Source organism: Bombyx mori, chromosome 13 (genome assembly GCF_030269925.1).
Source record: "Bombyx mori chromosome 13, ASM3026992v2".
NCBI classification, from domain to species: domain Eukaryota; kingdom Metazoa; phylum Arthropoda; class Insecta; order Lepidoptera; family Bombycidae; genus Bombyx; species Bombyx mori.
In genome coordinates this window covers 11,242,229-11,257,513 of record NC_085119.1, presented here as the reverse complement: position 1 = coordinate 11,257,513, position 15,285 = coordinate 11,242,229, and the positions used below count along the sequence as shown (strand labels likewise).

The 15,285-nt window shown below is 34.2% G+C and overlaps 1 protein-coding gene across 3 annotated transcripts in view; it reads left to right on the top strand.

The window, feature by feature from the left end:
- Positions 1-15,285, top strand: part of LOC692949 (beadex/dLMO protein) — an 84,157-nt gene that overhangs the window by 54,279 nt on the left and 14,593 nt on the right. The window contains exon 1 of one of the 3 annotated variants that reach the window (XM_038014746.2): positions 7,059-7,227. The gene's annotated coding sequence lies outside the window, so the exon portion shown is untranslated. 3 annotated transcript variants of the gene reach the window in all.

The window sequence follows — 15,285 nt, the reverse complement described above, 5'->3', positions numbered from 1 at the left end:
GATAAGGTTATTATGTTTTTGAATGTTATTAAAAAGCGCGTCAGCGGCTTAAAAGCGTCGCGTCTCGTCAAAGCACTCTTCATCAGGCTTAGTTAATTATGAGAACATATCAGGTTTATTATAATTACTCATTTTAATGTCGCTGCGCCTACTGATGCCGTGCCTTAATAAGTCCTAATGAATGTTGCACAAAGATTCAAAGATATTTATTAGCTTAATCGAAACCTCTACATCCCTATCTTATACCTTTAAACGAGCAATTCTTGTATATTAATATATATATAATCTGAATCTCGGAGACGGCTCCAACGATTTTCATAAAATTTAGTATACAGGGGATTTCGCGGGTGATAAATCGATCTTGCTAGGATTTATTTTCAGAAAATGTTGTTTTATTCGTGTTTCCAATAATCAGCTCTTCCCGACATCTATTGGCGAATAATAATACTATTTTTCTTAATTGAGGGCAACTAACCGCTTTAAAGACACAACAAGATGGCGTTATCAAAAAAAACCGAACAAAGCTCGGTCATCGTCTAGTCAGTAATTATATTTGGTATTTTCAATTTTAAGTTGCAAGGTGTACCGGTGGCATTACCAACAGACAGCGGCTTGACTGTCTCCTTGGGATTTCTATGATCGATAGTAACTAATTAACATCACATTGATCGTATGCTCATTTGCTTATAATGCCACGTTAATTAAAATAATTAAAATATCACGTTGCGGTAGGAACGAACTCTAAACCTTACAACATATTTAATTGCTTAGATGGGTGGACGAGTTCACAGCTCACCTGGTTTTAAGTGATTACTGGATGCCATAGACATCTACAACGTAAATGCGCCACACACCTTGAGATATAAGTTCTAAGGTCTCAGTATAGTTACAACGGCTGCCCCACCCTTCAAACCGAAACGCATCACTGCTTCACGGCAGAAATAGGCAGGGTGGTGGTACCTACCCGTACGGACTCACAAGAGATCCTACCGCCAGTAATCTAGTAACTAATACCTTACGTTTTTATTTTTTAACTAATGTTATGTAAGATTCTGTTTTGAGTACAGTTTTTTTTTTATTTTTTTTTTTTTATTTTTTTTTATTGCTGAAATAGGTGGACGAGCTCACAGTCCACCTGGTGTTAAGGGGTTACTGGAGCCCATAGACATCTACAACGTAAATGCGCCACCCACCTTGAGATAATTATAAGTTCTAAGATCTCAGTATAGTTACAACGGCTGCCCCACCCTTCAAGCCGAAACGCAATACTGAGTATAATTGTGTAGCGTTGATAAGTTGATATCTATATATGTAGACTGAAGTAACAGTAAAAGAACCCCTAAATTAAAACAATTCGTAATAGAATATAATAGTGACGTAATTCAGAACGTGTAGCTGACCGGTCGTAGCTCGGTATCACTTGCACGCACCATTACCTCCATAATTTAATTAGTTTCGAGTGATCATTTCATTAATAGAGGCGATATTTGGCGAGCGCTCTCATTCGGTCCGCGGCTTTGTCAATTTTAATTAAAGCTCGATAGGTGAGCCGAAAATTTGGAATTCTTCATTAATTAGTCCGGCTCGAGATTTCTAATAATTTAATTAATGGTCGGAGTTAATAAGCTCGCGTCCGACCTGCCGGTATTCGTGTAACGCGTTGGCATTCGCTCATGTCACCGCCACGGAGACAATTCAATTTATTTAGTCCTGCCGTAGATAATCAATCGTATGCCATGGGCTTATGTTACACGGATTACTGAATACTAACGAAATTTTAACGTTAAAAATATCGATTCAAACAGTATGCTAATAATAAATAGTAATCTATATATAAATAGGCTGGTTTGTTTGTCAAACGATTGTCTTTTGTTTCAATGCGTTTGTGTAATAGATTTGCTTTTTTCACAAAATTTATAAGGAAACAAAACACAAAAATATGATATATAAAATAACGAAATAATAAACGATGAAAATACTAAATGAAAATGAGTTTGACGTTTTGGCGATCTTTATGTGGTTCTGTCAAAAATCGAACATCGTTCCTTGAAATCTATTCCAAAAAATATGTCACTTTTATCAATATTGTTGGAATTATTAGAAGTTATGTATATATGCTCTACAATAATGGTTCAAGTAAATTAAATTTTTGAAGAAAACGAAATATGACTACACTTCTATATAGGTATATCGCATCGTAGAGGATCGTTCCATCAAATTTCCTGCCACTGGTAAATTGTACACCATTAGCGTAATGCGACCACTATTTATGACTGGGTCTTTTACGTTTGTAAATTACTTGCAATTGTCGAGGAGCCCTTTCAGAAAACAATTTTAAGTAAATTACTGACATTTGTTACGTAACCTTTGTTAATATGATATGAGACTATCCATACTACTTATCGATTTGTGTTGTATTTCTTTTGTTTACGAAGATAATTTGTTTGGTGACTTGAAAGCGCTTATTTAGGTTCGAGAAGAGTCATGCAATTTTATTTGATATATTATAGTTGGATATTCTATAATTTGAAATATACAAACATGAAACAGAGATAATCTATAAGCTGAGTTCTTTCGATTTAATCACAATACATGACCAGGCTCAAGATGCATCTGCTATAAGGTGATAAGCTCACAGACATCACAAATTCAATTCTACCTTTACACCAGAGGCGGAAGTTTCAACAACCTTGTGATGGGCATTAATGACCATTTTATTTCGGGTGAGCTGTAAGCTAGTCTATCCGTATATTGACAAAAAAAGCAGTACATCCTACAAACCAGAACGCTAGAATACTTCGCGATAGAAAAAATTACGTTTAGTTCATATAAGATAATAATATACCCATTGTTGCTACCTCATAATAAAGCTATAACGATACAAGCTATACTATAAATCGTTTTATAGGCTTTGGAATATCCTTTCGGTGAAAAAAGAAAAATATATTAGATAGATTAGATTTATAAAATATATAGATAGATAAAATCTATGCTAATATTATAAAGAGAAAAGATTTGTTTGTTTGTTTGTATTGAATAGGCTCCGAAACTACTGAACCGATTTGAAAAATTCTTTCACTGTTTGGAAGCTACACTATTGTCGAGTGACATAGGCTATAATCTTTTTTGAAAAAAATTAGGGATCTTTAATGAAACTCCAATAATGTAACCCAAGGTGTAAAAAAATTACTTAAAATATTCTCTACATCGCGTGCCCTGCGAAAACTATTGATGATAGAATAAAATAATGTACTAGGACTTTGTAGAACACAGGTGGTAGAGTTAACATTTTCTTTTACATTTTGACATTCAACAAGTGTGTTTTTGATGACATCCAAGTTGAAATAAATGATTTTGAATTTGAATTGAATTTGAATTTGACATTATTAATTACAAAAAGTGTCGCGGCAGCATATGTCTAACTATTACAGTTATGCCACAATAAGTGTTCCTTTATTTAAAAAAATAAAACAACGTCAAATATCGTTGAAATTTTTGTTAAAGACCCGAGCGGAGCCGGAGCGGGCCGCTAGTATTAAATAAACGGCAAAGGACAAAAGTTCGATACCAATTTCCCGTGTCTTCCGAGAAATCGTTTAACTTATAAATTTACTTAATCTGAATTTATCGTTCATAATATTGTCTCATTACGTATCGGACAAAATGAGCAGATAACGTAGCGTATGACACCGGCACCCTTTAAATCGCTGCCGGCGCCGTCAAACCGGCTCAAAGGAAGCACTACGCAAACATTGTCTAATAAAATGTGCTAATATTTAAGTTCCTTGCCACCAACGACGGTAATTAAGAAATGAGCCTACCGTACGGTAAGATTGGATAGTTTAAGGATTTGCTTACTTAACAAACTATATCCGTTAAGATTTATACCTTATGTATAGTTACAAGAAGTTACAAGTTATATATAGTTACAAGTTTTATTGGTGGTAGGACCTCTTGTGAGTTCGCGCGGGTAGGTATCACCAACCTACCTATTTCTGCCGTGAAGCAGTAATGCGTTTCGGTTTGAAGGGCGGGCCAGCCGTTGTAACTATACTGAGACCTTAGAACTTATATCTCAAGGTAGGTGGCGCATTTACGTTGTAAATGTCTATGGGATTCAGTAATCACTTAACACCAGGTGGGCTGTGAGCTCGTCCACCCATGTAAGCAATGAATAAAAAAAACTTTGAGAAACGGTGACAGTGAGGGCGCGTCACGATAACCTTCTTACCGTGGCCGCCTCAAACCACTTCTCCGATCTAGGCGACGGGGCAACGCAAAACCGCCGTTGCCCTAACCATGGCCTATCGGACCCTCCCGATCCCCTCTGGGTGCTTTTAGGCAGTCCAAGGATTTGTCATTGTTCTTATTGAACTCTTCGAATACAATCCTGTCAGTTTCTCGTTCGATCTTCTCAGTGGATCGGAATTTAGCTAGGGCTAGTGTTAGAAAGCCCACCCAGGTTAAGCCCCGTGAGCTAACCTATTATGTCGTGCGTAGCTGGAATAGCCCCTTAAGCTACTATCGATTGAGTAGGGGAATAAACAATAAAAAATCGATACCCATATCTTAAAGCTTACACCAGTGAAGCTCTGTCAAGCTCCGTTATGAATTTTGCTAATTATATGAAAAACATTATATATATTGAATCACATTTCGTTTCGGTTTGAAGGGTGGGGCAGCCGTTGTAACTATACTGAGACCTTAGAACTCATATCTCAAGGTGGGTGGCGGTATTTACGTTGTAGGTGTCTATGGGCTCCGGTAACCACTTACCATCAGGTGGGCTGTGAGCTCATCCACCAATCTAAATAATAAAAAAAATGTACGTCCAAAAAAAATACAATAGACGGCAACAATGCGGTTTTCACCATACATCAATATTTTGTACAAAAAAGGAGGAAATAATGTATTTAAAATCTCCAAATAGTACACAAAACACGTTTTGAGTTAGGGACGGGTCGTTAATTTCATTCAACTTTTAATTTAATTCATAAAACGTAATAGATACTTCTGTAACGTGGTTTCGCTATCTATCAAGTAGTAGTAGATAGTAGCTGGGACTTACTTAGTTACAATTCTGACACTACAGACCTTAACTGGATCTTAGTCCCTTAAATTATATTTCATTATTACCCTACATCTTGTCTGGATCTTAGTCCCTTAAATTTCATTATTACCCTACATCTTGTTTAGTGTTAGTCGTTGATTTGAAGTTCGAGTAACATAAAAAGGTAAGCTTTATGTTCTGTTGAGGATGAACAATCTCATATTCCACTTAGTCTACGGCTGGCTACGGGCGAACAGAAAGTTTACGATCTGAATGTAGCTATCCATCGCTTGAGAAACGACATTGAAATCTCACTTGTTTTCTATAATGTTCGTCTTACCTTTAAAGCATATAAGCTATATCTAGGTCAACCCACAGGCCTTCGTTCAAATAAAAATACTAGTTAATTTAAAATTTAGAATTAATACTTTTGTGCTAAAAAAACATAGCCTAGCTTTGTAACCAACGAATAAAACTGATTGAAACCAACGGAAACTAACCACAAACTATTAATTGCAAGTTATTGAAGTAAAAACCAAACAAGCCAATTAAATATACTGACATACAATTTCAATAATTAATAACATTGTTCATTTTTGTTGGTGATAACGACTCAATTGTTACATGCATCTTTAACAAGCTTGATTTAGCAATTACTCTTAATCAGAAATCAACAATTATTGGTGTTTACGTAACTAAATGATTCAATATATTTAAACAATAGCGAATTATTACCGGGTACATGATTTATTTGTTCTGTATGAGAGCCTATTAACTCCTCTCGTAAATATATTGAAACTGTCGATTCTAAAGCTGATAATAATATACATTTTGAATACTTTAAAAACTATGGACGTAACCAATATACGTAGTTTTATCAATGCCTAATCCTGCGGCGGACGCGGCGAGGAAATAGCGGAAATTGAAAATAAACATTTCATCTGCGCCCCGGCACGCACTGCCCAAATTGACAATACAACCAATTTGCCGTGCGCATCGACCATCTTTGTATCGGAATTGAAAAATAATATTACTTTTTTCTAGCAGTGCACGTGTACACAAATTCAGAGTTAAAGTTGTAATACATTTTAGAGGAAGACATAAAATATTTGTTCGGTCAACACTTAATCTTAAAAGTATTTGACAAACAAACATGTTTTTGAAGTTAAAGATAAAAATGTTTTTCCTGACTGGACTATTTGGTAGGTTTTTGATTCGTGAAACGTTTACAGATGATATTATTTTCACTGTCAACGACGTATTTATCGAGCATTGATCTATAGGATCAAGCACTAGCTCAAATACTTAATATACTCGTACAACACAACGAAAAAAAAAAAAATTAAAAGGGAATTCAAATTATTTATAGTAATGTCAATAGCATAGACTGCTCATGGAAATTGAATACAGTAACATTGTAATAAATATTATTTTACATGTACATTTACACAAAATATGCATAAAATATATAATATACTTTATAAATTTACTGGTGGTATAACCTATAATGAGTCCGCGCGGGTAGGTACCACCACCCTGCCTATTTCTGCCGTGAAGCAGTAATCCGTTTCGGTTTGATGGGTGGGGCAGCCGTTGTAACTATACTTGAGACCTTAGAAGTTATATCTCAAGATGGGTGGCGCATTTACGTCGTAGATGTCTATGGGCTCCAGTAACCACTTAACACCAGGTGGGCTGTGAGCTCGTCCACCAATATAAGCAATAAATTAAAAAAAAAAAAATTACATAAAGTATAAAACCCAAAATATGTATATACATGCGACACCATATTACATTTAAACAGTACGTTTCGACGAAAGCAAAAATAAAAATTGCGTCATTACCTATACGTTAACCAACAATAATTTAGAGCCAAATTCTAATTAAATATAATCCGTTAATAATAATGAACTACAATAACAGTTACAAAAGCAGACATCTCATTAACTAGCGGAGAGGGTCTTATCAAATCCAACAGGAAGCGATACCACCGACATTCGTTCAGTTTTTAAAAGTACTGCGTTTTGTGTTCACGCATTACGTGCGCTTGGATTTATAACGAGCAAAATTAAATCGAAACTTTCACACAATAAGGATTCAATTACTTTACTAACTGAATTAATTAATATGATCTGTATTTTCAGTTGTGAATTTTAGATTTACAGGGTCAATATTTGGTAAGTTCGTTTTAATTTTATGGTTTTTTTTGTCAAAAGTGTCATTAATATGACAGTTCAATATTATAAGACTTTCTGGGTTGAAAGCTTCTATTTAAATATATTTATCGAAACATTACATTTTAATAGTAATTGAATTACTTCGACAAGTTAAGCAGACAATACTTAATGATCGTAGGATCCTCAACATTTTCAGTATGTACTCGTAGTAGTAAAAGCTTATTCAGTTACAAAAATAATAATTACTTAGATTTATATGGTTCGGAATAAGTACTGAGGTTCAAAACAAAAAAGGGTGTCCAATGAAAGGAGTGCGATAACAATAATTATGTACCTACTTAAAATGGAAACCGCATACTTATTTTATCAAGTGGTTTTTTTATATTATTTTATCAATTGTTTGCATTTTTTCACTGTATAAACACAAAAAAAATACCAGACATTCAAATTACAAATTATACAAACGAATTATTTCTGGTTGATCAGGTGCTAGTTTTATTTTATTAACGTCAATGTTTTTTATTCAAAAACCAAATTTTTTAAATTATTTATTTAAGGATTATTTATTTATTTAAGGGACCATTTTTCGCCAATTAATTAGTGATTATTCGAAAGTATGAAACTGTTTGAAAAATATATTTCTTAGCAAACTAAATTTTAGTACAATATTAATCTATTTTTACTGAAATTATTTAGTACTGGAAATATTTACATGTGTACTTAGTGTTGTTATTTTATATTTTTCTTTGACACTTTTCCTATAAAACTTTTGCAGATTATGTAATACCAGAAAAAAAAATGTTTCTTAAAAACCGTATAATTAAACAACAATTATTTTCTTTCTACGAATTAATTTGTGTAATTGATCATTACGTATGTTAAAAAAATACTAATTCAATTAAGATCACTAGATTACTTTTTGACTTTTGTAAGGCAACCGCTTGTAATTAATTAAAGTGAGTTAATTTTAATGGTACTCTGTATCTCATGTATTTTATTAATTAAATCCATTTTTTTGTGATCTATAGTGATATATTCTATTATTATATTATATAATTAATGCCATGAGAGGTATTACTGGTAGTAGCGCGCATTGAATACAGTTAGGGCGTGGTGATGAAATCCATTTACTCAATTTTCTGTTTTCTTTTTGTGAGCCCGCACGGAAAGGCTCCACCATCCAGACTATTTCTGTCGTCAAGTAGTAATGCCATAAAAAACTGAGACTTAAAACTCACGTCTTAAGGCAGGCATTTACATTGTTGATGTCCACGGGTTCCGTTATCCACTGAACACCAGGTGGACTATGAGCTTGATCATCCATTTTACCAATATTCACATAGAAGCGTCTTGTTGAACTCATCAAATTTTATTGCGAGGCCCAAAGATAAAATCCACTGAGTTTCTTGCCGGATCTTTTCAGTAGTTCGCGATTTCGATGTAGTGGTCGATTCAGCGAAGCACTGTTCTTGTTGGTATCATCAAATTCCCTCAGGCTGAGCCCCTTCATCTACCCGTCCGCGCGCAGTTAGAATAAACTCTTAAGCTACCAGCAATTTGGTGGGGGAAAAAAATCTAGATTTTATGTCACACATTTTTTTAGGCCAAAATAGAAAAATGTAGATGGAGAAGACTAATTATCGAAATAAACAATAATAATTCGAAAATTAATAAATCCTAAGTGATCGGGGTAAAGGTATCTGAATAGAAGAATAAACTAAATGTTTATGTCGTGTTACCATCATCTACGAATGATGATTGGTGACGCGCGGGGGCGTTTCAAAAGTGTATCAATTTCATACATTAAGTGATAGTCAGTCACAACGTAGCGTGACTGCCATTAAATAATAATAGATCTAATTGTTATTTGAAAACTAAACGAACACAGTTCGAGGAACGTAATATTCAACAAAACTCAAAAAAAAAGTTTCCGTTTAGTTTTCATCTTATTATTATGTAGAGTATTATTCCGTTGTCATTCGCTTAAATAAAATGTAATGTAAATACGATTTTTAAAGTTATATTGTAATGGTAATAAACTGATGGATCCCAATGGGGATTTAAACTTCGTTATTATTTAAGCAGATTATTAACTTATGCAAAATATATTACTCAAGAAGAAGTATTATTTGCTATAAACAGAATATATTTTTAATAGTAAATAGCCAACTTAGAAACCATTTAACTCGTATGCCGGAGAAAATTTGCAAATATCGAAAAATGCTACTGTTCATAATGCGAGAGAGATGTAGCATGATGGTATTTTCATAAAGGCTTTCTTTTGATGGTATTAGTTGCGTTTAAAATTATGTACACTAAAAAATATGAGACACACCTAGATCGTACATATCGGACATGACTTTTTTGTTTATTAATATTAACTTTGTTGTAAGTTGTTTGTTGTTGTAGTTTATGGTCAATCTAATCTTGATCACTTTTATGAATCGTAGTGTTTTTTAGTTGAATTTACCAATAACTATTAATTTATACTTTCACTTAATTAATGACGTTATAACAATCATTAGCTCCTTCAATGTATTAAGACAATGAGCCATTGTGCAATACTTATGTGTGTGCTTACTAATCGCCAACTTTAATTACAATTCCATTCACACATTGTAATTAGGCGGCGAATAATGTTTTAAAGTTTTTTTTGTTGTTGTAATAATTAGCTGTTCCAAACGTCGCACACGTCTGTACAATAAACTAGTTGTCTTAAAACGTATTCATTAATAATCATACGTAACATTATTAAATTTCATAAGCACAATTAGTTTTTTCTTTAAAAAGCCGCCATGATGAATTCAATTTGAGGCAGAACGAGATTTTTTTAAATGTAAATTTTTATTTTAGTAATTTAAATTATTTAACTAAACTAACATACTTATTTTAGACAAGATGAATTGAAATTAAAAAAAACTCAGTTTAAAATTAACTTTAAAAAAAAAAACAAATATGTTTAATACATATTTAGTTGCTGTTTCTGTTTTAAGGCATCAAACAATGAGGCGGCAAATAAACCATAATGAGAAATATCTGAACTATGATTTTTACCAGAGAATAAAAATGTAAGAAAACTAGAATACTGTAGAATTTGTAACGGGTAGTACGTGTTGTCATGTTCCCATATTGTGTCCGCATGGGAAGGTTCTTCAAGCTTGGGCCGCGAAGCAATCAAAGGTCTTGGTTCGAAGGATGTACAACCGTTATCCAATTCAATTGAAACTTCAACCTGTCATAAAGCGCGTCGAGGCACTTACAATGTGATACTTATTGGTTCCGGAAGCATCCATTTGTATAATAAATAAATAATCACATAACATCTCTCGAATTTTGACCAATAACCATAAAATTTAAACGAAGATAAATATTGACTTCATTTCTCAGATACACTGAAGCTCAATATTAGAAAGGCAGTGAGCCCATTACCAACCATCTACCATCATTTTAATAAAAAAACTTTAACAAGCTCACTTAAGTTAAACAGAAAAGTAGTTGCAAATTTATGCCCCTGTCATTGTCGTCCATATGCGACGGTAATCACTTACCATCAGGTGCGCTGTAAGCCTGTCTGCCTAGAAAGGCAGTAAGAAATAATAATAACGCGTTTCATAAACCGATTTGTTTCGATATAGAGATTAAATTGACCGTAAAAAACAGTAACATAGACGTATGTTATAATTATGGGTAATGGACGCCACTCGATTCCTGCAAATGAATGAATGTTTAATTGAATGACTGCCTACAAATAAAAGCAATTTTCTTATGGCCCCGTCCACAGCAGAGCGTAATTTAATTAATTGATCGCATAACTCAGTCTGAACAATAGGCCTGTGTTAAACTCGATTCGGCATCTTTACATTCGATCTGTTTGCTTAACGTTTTGATGGTAAATTTGATGATTTGAAATCTCACTAAAAGAAAATAAAGCCTTGACGAAAATCGTGAACGCGAAGGAGATATTGAAAAGATATAGCGCTCTACATTCGATCTGAAGCTAAGATTTTCTCCTGTGTTATTAGTATCGGAAACCCACATATGTATGTAACAAGACAATAGACGAGTACATAAATACCCTGAAACATCTTTATGTATTTGAATCAAATCGCCTTTAAAAATATTAGATCGATTAAGTACTCAAGGCGAATCCCCTTTCTTCTCCGTTTTGAGTCCCGTGAGCTCACCTACTAGTTCGGCGAATCTAGAATAAGCCCTCGACGTTACTAGAATAGGTAAAAAAAAATATTCCTTCTTTAGATTTTTTTTTATTGCCCTTGTAGGCAGACGAGCATACCCGCCCACCGGCTCACCTGATGGTGACAGGTTACCGTCGTCCATGGACTTCAGCAATGCCAGGGTCAGAGCCAAGCCGCTGTCTACCGCAAATTGTTTAAAGCCTAAAGACCAACATTGATTAAATTTCATCTTCGAATTGTTGACATTGAAACACAGTATGAAATTCAAATAAATGCAAGCGTGCGTAATAATATCGAGTCATTGTATTTTCAGCGATACCATAATGAATTGTTGATTGTTTAGTTCTTTTTTAATCGCTGTAGATAAGTTCACGGTTTCCTGAGTGGTTATCGGACTGCCTGGACCTCACACAACGTGAATGCCGCCCACTTCGAAACAAGAAGTTGAAGATTCAATTATATCGTATAACAGCTGTGCCTTCGAATACGAACGCAGAATTATAATATATGATTGTTATAATTATTTTGTCATTGCCGACAATTATTTGTAAATTTTGTTCGTAAACTTTTATTTGTAAACTAGTTGACCCGGCAGACTTCGTAATGCCTCAATCGATAAATAAAAGACCTAAACTTTTGTATCAAATAAACTTAAAACAAACAAAAGCAATACTTCCGACGGGGGACACATCAAAGGAAAAACAAAATTGTTATTTTTATTTAAATCCGAGCATTTTCATATTTATCTACCTTTTAAACCTTCTCTGGACTTCCGCAAATAATTCAAGACCAAAATTAGCCAAATCGGTTCAGCCGTTCTCGAGTTTTAGCGAGACTAACGAACAGCAATTCATTTTGATACCTGTATATAGATTGATTAGCGAAATCATTCATAAAGTCATATAGGGAACTTATTTAGTTAAAAATATTGTTCAATGGACCACAGATTGTTTTTCTACTTTCTATGTTTAAGTGATAGAAATTCGGATGGCATTCCGATGTAGGTGGTGGCTATAAAGGACTTGAATTAAATACACATTCATAATTCAAATACATTTCATATATATTTTTATTAGCTAATGTTTCACCAGATAAGACCCATGACAGATCATATATTTATTTCAAGCCGGCATTTCTATAAACAGCTTAGCGTCCCGCGGTGGCACTTGCCTGAAATTGTATTCTATTTCAAACATGTTTCAAGAATACTTAGTTGTGCTAGCTTCGTTTTCGACAAAACCGTCGAAATGTTTATAAAGTAATTGTGAATTGCTTTAGCAGAACAAACGTTAATACAACATAAGCTAAAGGTATTCAAACATAAATAAGAAACCATATGATTAGTATATATGTTGTAAAACGATGTTCTTTTTTTGTTTTGTTATTGTTGTTTTTTATTCTTTTGTTAATGCACCTACCATGCATTGTCTCTGCACCACCCTATGGTCGACTGGAAGAGAATGCCCATTGCATTAAGTCCGCCTGTGTACACGTTTTGTTTGTGCATAAAGTGTAAATAAATAAATAAATAACTCATTAACATTTGGATTGTGTTTATAAGCACACCGAATTAACAAATAAGATTATAGGGACACATTATGCTAATCATTTTTACATTGAAAATGACAATTATGCTATGACTCGTTTTAATGAAACAATATCAATCATTAAAAATTTACCTAAAGTGTTTTAACGAAAGTAGTAATTTCAAATATTTATAAATAAAACATTTGATCGATAACTACCGATAGCTTTTATCTAATTGATTTAATGTTCAATAGGAATTAGAAGTCGCTACCTGAGTGGGGATCGTAATTGCATTAGCGAGGGCTGCATTTTTTCAGAATTGACTATTAGTCATGAGTAAAATATTGCAGTCTATGTCTATATTCCATTAACTGTAATGGTTGCATTATTAAGCAGCTTAACGAAGCAGTCGCCCACTGAGTTTCTCGACGGATCTTCTCAGTGGGTCGCGTTTCCGATCCGGTGGTAGATTTTGCGAAGTACCTACTGCTCTTGCTAGGGCCAGTGTTAGCAACACTTCCGGTTTGAGCCCCGTGAGCTCACCTACACGTCAAGGAGAAGCTGAAATAGCCTCTCAAGGCTATCAGCATAGGTAGGTACAAAAAACAGTTTAGGGGCTGAGTTTTAAGTGAGACTACAACATTTTCAAACAACTGAAATACAATTAAGACTTGTACACACAAATGTCCTCACGTTTTTTCGAAGTAAAATATGTTTTCATAATTAGGACCCAGTGCGAGCGACTCCTATAGCCACGAGGATGCAATTATAAATTAATTTCAAAAGCAATATCGGAAACCGATGTAAGTAGCACTTATCCAGAAAACAATTTCATTTGCTTTATATTATGTGTCAGAAAAACTCGTTCTGTAATCAATAGATTTACATCTCGATTGAGTTTTAATTGAGCGAACGAGCAAGTGCACTCCAATAACGGAATAAGTTAATTATAAAAGGCAATTGATTTAAAAGGTGCGGTGTCGTGGTCGCGGTATGAGTAACAGAAAAAGTTTTCAATTTCACTAAAAGGGACTGGTTTGTGTCTCAGAAGTCTCGTCTGGTTATCGGCTTGTAATGTATGAAGTTGTTCGCCGCAGCTTTATTTTATAACTCACTTCACGTAATAGGCTCCGGGTTTAATTCGTTACGGCCTTCTCTAGTGCGAGTCATTTACTAAAAACTTTTTGTACGCTACCTTATAAGATCGTAGATGTAGTCGTTGATAACGCGATTAATTAAAAAACTTACGCATTAAGCGAATTTTCGATAGCGATGAAACAAATTGTCCATAAATTTATCCATAAACATGGTTCATAAATTATCACGACAACGATTCTGAACATTTTACAACTGTCATCAAAGATTCTTTACGATCAATAGGGATGTGAATGCATCGTCTCTCATAATTAATACGAGACGTTTGTTTTATAATGTTATAAAACGTCAGCAGAATCAGCTATAATATCGGTGTAACATTACATAGCCGTCGTTACTGTACGCGTCACGGTATCAATACGCCCTATGTTTTTTTAGTAATCGTAAAACGCTTTCGATTTTATTACATTCATGCTCTGTGTAGTCACGACTGGTTCGTTTTAATCTACTTACTCGCTAATAGAATGAAACATTAACTTGAAAATGTTGGCTGGCCGGAGCTATTAATGTGACAACTATAATGAACACGTCAATAAATGTTTAAGTAATTGCGGTTCCATTAACTGACCGGTTTCAATTAAAATCTATATCCTTAATGAAATAAAAAAAAAATGCAATTAAATTGAATTGCGGTAAGATTGTGAAACGTTAAACTAGAATTGTTAATTCTACAGAGAGAGAGAGAAAAGTCTCTCCTGATCTAAATTGAGTCAGACATTTGAAATAGATAAAGCGTCGAGCGGTATCTATCCGTTATAGACGAAACTTTATAGTTTTGTTTTTGGCAGTTTTGACGTTGCCTCCATTCTATCTACTTATTTGTTCCTTCTAGTGCATCTAACTGCCGTGAAACTTTTTAACTTTACTGACGTATATTCCACGTGAGTATCACTTACTTCGACCACGACGGAGCTTGTTTACTATCCGCGAGCAGTTCGTTTTTCTAGAATTCTCTTATTTACCTCTTTTGTTTTGAACGTCTGAATCTAAATCTTAGCTCAAACTCAAAGATGCGTGTTCATTTAAAATTGCCGTGGTTCCGTGTTTTACGAGATCGGCTCCGTACTCAGATAGCTTTGTTTCTTTAGAACGACGGACGACAGGAGACACCTGAAAACAATAAACACGAAATTGCCACAATAATCGGCCCTCATGATCAGAGCAACGACTGTCAGACAAT